The 5,304-nt window shown below is 49.4% G+C and overlaps 1 pseudogene; it reads right to left on the bottom strand.

The window, feature by feature from the left end:
• Positions 1-4,087: 4,087 nt before the first annotated feature.
• Positions 4,088-4,789, bottom strand: LOC103609948 (annotated as a pseudogene).
• Between the last annotated feature and the right edge of the window lie 515 nt (positions 4,790-5,304).

Raw genomic sequence — 5,304 nt, 5'->3', positions numbered from 1 at the left:
CCTGGGAGAACGAGATGCCTAGTAGAAAGTGCATCAGTGAGAAGAAACTATGTCAGGTTTTAAAACTTTAAAGGATGGAATAACATTCCTACATACAAGCTTAAAATCCAAAGGGTAACTCTGGCTTTACCAACAAAGGGATCTATGAGCCTCTCTTAATACCAAACACATCTGCAGGCGCTGCTGTATATACCCGTGGCTGTTCAAATTCCACGTTTAACATGCATAACCCACACCCTGCCCCCAGAGATGTGGATTCATTCAATTGGGGTGGAGCCCATTTTAACAAGCTCCCCAAGGGATACTGAGGCAGATGGTCCCCCGACCACAAAGCCATTTGTCATTACAGGAGAAGAATCAGAATCAAAAGCAGTGTTGAGTCGCTGCATACACCTCACAAACATTGCTCGGGAAAATGCAGTCTGCAACCAAAACACCACCCGCTGGAGCCCCAATTTAGCATTTGTTCCCACAGCACAGATCAGGGAAGTCAGCAGTGTAAGTGAGTAATATGTTACATAAGTTGCTTTTCTGTATGCAGAACCTTAACTCACCAAAGAGAAGTTAAAACCATATAAAAAGCAGCAGCCCACCCCCAAAACAAATGTTGTGTGAGTGCAGCCAAGATACCCCAGTCCCTTCTGCCAGGCAAAGATTAGCCCTGCTGTGAGCTGCAAACCCCGTTGGCTCACCCTTAGGCCCCTGGGAACTAGATCCTTTGGTCGAGGTCAGGGAAGGTAGGGTTGAAGAAGAGGGTAGGATGAGGACTTTCAAGGCTCCACATGGGCATGGACTCTGGCTTCAACAAAGCTTCTCTTTGCCTCAAAATATAAGCAGATCCACATTTTGCATGACTACACCTCTGATCCCTTACTGGAAAGTTCTGGAACCACAATACCCCCTCTGTCTTGGGTCTTGTCCAAGAACCTCAAACCACTCTCTTTGACATTATGCTTCTCTCTCTGGCAAGGATTCTCAGTCTTTTCCCCTCCCCAGTTCCCCCAGACCTGGATAATAAGCTAGTTCTAACTAGGGTGTAAAAGGCTGACAGTGGATGGGACCATTTATCATGTCAGTGACCACAGAAGACGTCAATGTGGTATGGCAGAGGCGTACCATGTATGTAACATACAAGTTACTCCTTCCAAGGAGCCAGCCTCAGATGCCTTCTCAACACAGAGCCAGAGGCAGCCACTCCAACTTACTTGAGAGTAGACTGTAAGTTTCAGAGGGAGAAGTCCTTATCTATCTTTTTATTACTCTACTCCAAGCACCTGGCAAGGCAACTAACTCTTAAGAAGTGCTCGAAAATCCATATCGAACTGCATTAAGTTGACACCTAATGTGGAATTTCATTGCCAACCCGTTTTGCCACAGAGCATGTCTCAAAACACAGTCATCACCTAGGGAGACCGTTAAAAGCCCATCTTCTGGGATCCACTCTAGACTTAGTAAATCAGACTATAAGGAAGCTGCATTTTTCACAAGTTGCCAGATACCTTATGCACATAAAATTCGAGGACCACCACCCTAACCTTATGGGAGGATCTCAGGGGTCACCAAAACTATGGGATGTGATTAAGCAAAAGCACCCTTTTGGAACAACCAGACAGAACAAATTAGAGGCAGGCAGCTTCCCTCTCTCCACCCAGACATGGGCCCAAGCAAAGTGGAGAATACACAATATGAGACAAAAATGAGGGAGACAAGAGATCAGAGACAAGAAAGGTCCAGAATGGCATTTTGCAGTTAACAAGACAACCAAGGACCTCACCAGGCTGGTCCTCCCTTACATCCCCTGGTCATGGGGTACCATTCCCATCACCAGGTCATGAACCGGGGGGCATCGATGAGGCCCACGATAGAGAGAAATGGCTCGTAGCTCCACCACTTTAAAAGTTGCAAAGGAGGGGCCGGCCCGGTGGCGCACTGCTACAGTGCGCCGCTTGGGAAACGCAGCAGCACTCCCACCGAGGGTTCGGATCCCACATATGGCTCCACCACTTTAAAAGTTGCAAAGGAGGGGCCGGCCCGGTGGCGCACTGCTACAGTGCGCTGCTTGGGAAACGCAGCAGCACTCCCGCCGAGGGTTCGGATCCCACATACGGGCGCGACACTGAGGGTTGCGATCCGTTGCCGGTCATGAAAAAAAGACAAAAAAGGAAGAAAAAAAAAAAAGTTGCAAAGGAGGAGAGGCATACCCTCTTCTAGACATCTGTACAAGTCTGGCTTCTCTTCTTCATGCTACAATCTGGCAGCTACAGTCAGCAAACCATCCTCCCTCATGCTTCTCCCCTTACTCTGGGGACAGCCACATTTTGAGCAGGGCAGGGGGCTGTTAACAGACAGAGTGCAGGTGATGGTGCCCAGGCTCCCTGCGCCTGCACCCAAGGCACCTCAAAACTTCTCCTCACCATCCTTCCTGAGGCAGGGAACTCTGCTACGGCCCACAGCTGTCACAGAAACATCAAACACGGATGTTTATGCCAAGCCTCATTTACGCAAGCCCACTTCTCCCCGAGAGATGAATTTTTAAAACAAACAACTTCTACACGTGTTAGCAGGCACAGTCACGTCAGCATCAGGGATCCCCAGACAGAAACGTGACTCACTCTGGAGCAAAGACTGCTACATAAATCCTGTTTGGGTGAAATTCCTCACTCTGGAGAAAGAGGAACCTCAAAGTGGATTGATCAGATTCCCTGGCAAGCTGTCCCCAGTAGAGCATGCTCCTAACACTCCAAACTCCAAAATCACCATCACCATTCTAAGGTGTGTCTGCCGTGTTGCCCCATCCGGCTCACCAGCTGTCCCACCTGCATCCCACATCCTTATGCCCACACACTCTGGTTCCATCCAGGGTGTCTGGTGGCCCTGTTCTGCTGGGCATGGGTTGTCCGCACACATGCAGGATTTCCTGACCTCCCAAAATTTCAGGCTGTGGCGGCTAAAGAGAAAGATGCCACCAGGTAAACACACAGGTATCTGAGAAATGAGAAGTGCCTGCAACTGGCACAGACAGCTAGCCTGAAAGACTTGGGCCACAAAGGACTCAGAGGCCATCTGACTACTGAGGAAATGTCAGGTGTAGGAGCTTGAATTCCCTGGTCACTGCCTCCTCTTTCCTTAATTTTGCCTGTAGAGACTTGTTAAGAGCGTGGAATTCCATAGTCTAACACAACACACACAAGTTGTGTTGCTTCCAGGATGGAGTAAGAAGGTGCAAACCAAAAGAATTAGCATAGGATGGGGTCAGGGCAGCAGCATTTAAGGCCCACTACAGTCTGAACATCGGTGCTCCCAGAAAATTCATGTGCCGAAACCTAAACCCCCAATGCAGAAGTACAAAGAGGCCTTTACGGGGTGACTAAGTCATGAGGGTTCTACCCTCATAAATGGGATTAGTGCCGTAATAAAAGAGGTTGAAGGGAGCTGCCTTGCCCTTCCACCATGTGAGGACAGAGAAGGCACGATCTATGAGGAGCAGGCCCTCACTGGACACCGAATCTGCTGGCACCTTGATCTTGGACTTCCCGGCCTCCAGAACTGTGAGCAATACATTTCTATTGTTTATAAATTCCCCAGGCTAAGGCATTTTGTTTTAACAGCCTGAATAGACTATGACAGGAACTGATATAGAAATAAGGCCAGTCATTCATCCTCCCAATAGCTGAGGGGTGAGAGCTCTAGCTTACAGACTGATTTGGTGAATTTCAAGTCCAAACTGGGCCTGAGAAATTGAAACAGACCCCAGAGCAGACCCACCTCTCTAGGCAATACTGCTGGGGACACAATGAGACTGAAATCAAGGGCTGTGCATGGAGCTCTGGAGAGGCATGGCCCTCTGGGGACATGAGTCTGGGGCCCCAGGGGGTGAGGACACTGAGCTGCCCTCAGAAGGACCTCTAGAATGGTTACCATGGCCTTGGGTGTCTTGCAGTACAGGCAGGAATTTCCAACCCATTCCAGGCCTCGGCTGGAACATCAGCAGTTTGGCCTCATCACCTGCATAGGTGTCTGTAACCATGTGGGCATATGACCAGGTCCACATGGCCCTGGGTGAGATGGATGACGGGAGAATTACTGTCTAGCTATAAGTCAGGAGGTTGGGGGTCTTACGCATCTCCCTGGGCTGCAGGCAGAGCCCCCTGTCTGCCATGGCCAGAGCCAAAACCAAGAGAAAGAAAAGCCACCAACCGAGCCCGTTTTCCACCAGCGCTGCATGGTTCACATCACATTCACCCACGTCTTGCTCTCCAATGTGGTCGTTCAAATCCAGGCCAGACTGATGTGATCCATTTCCAAAGTGCCCCTCATCTTTCTCGGAGCCAGCATCCCCATTTTCCATCCCATTCTGAGCCTTTTTCAGGGGCATTATTTGCAAACCACTGGGGGTAGTCCTGTAAGACACCGTCTTGGCGGCTCTGTCACCTCCCGCAGGGGGCTTGCCTGAATACCCTTTTTTTGGCTTGGACAGGGGAGGGTTGATTCGCTTCCGTTTATGGGAAGTCCCTTTGCTTTTCCCAGGCTCGGAAGGTCTGTGGGAAAGCTTCTCCACTGATGGGCCACGACCGTCACGCAGGAGCTTGGAGGCGCCAGACTGCTTCCCTGTCTTCAGCCTCTTGTCCTTGGACACGTGCAGCCCATTGAATTCATCTATGAACTCCTCACAGTGCAAGAGGTGATGCTCGGGCTCCCACGTGTCCTCCGTGCTCCCATAGCCTTTCCATCGGATGAGATACTCCCATTTTCCTTTCTTATTCTTCCTCTTGTCTACAATCCTTTCGACCTGGGATACAAGACGAGAGGGTCAGAAAGAGAGAAAGAGAGAGAGAGAGAGAAGAACAAAGTCAGTCCCAGGCAATGAGAACAGCACAAAGCCTCTGGGATAGAGACATCCACCCCGGCCATGGGGTGAGCCGGTCAATGCCAGAAGCCAACACTTCCAGGCGCGCTCTAGAGGGCCAGTTTATTTTAGAACATCACTGAATGGAAAAGATGCACACAGTCATTTCCCATGATGACACATGATTCCATGCGCAGCCAGTGGCCTCCACATGTCCATCCAGGCTGACTCTTGTTTGAAATTGTGCTGCAAGCCTTCACAAGAGAGCTGTATCCTTTTTGTGCCACCAAAGTAAACTCAGACTTTTTAAGACCAACTTGCTGTGGTTTTTCATCCTTCCTTACAATAATAATACTAAGCAACATTGATTGAGCAGTTATGTGGAATGCACTATGCTAATTTATCCCTAATTTAGCATTTATAAAAATACTAATAATTAGTAACATTTACCAGGCACT

This window comes from Galeopterus variegatus, unplaced genomic scaffold, assembly GCF_000696425.1.
Source record: "Galeopterus variegatus unplaced genomic scaffold, G_variegatus-3.0.2 Scaffold10339, whole genome shotgun sequence".
Lineage (NCBI taxonomy): Eukaryota > Metazoa > Chordata > Mammalia > Dermoptera > Cynocephalidae > Galeopterus > Galeopterus variegatus.
This window is presented reverse-complemented; position numbering and strand designations above follow the sequence as displayed.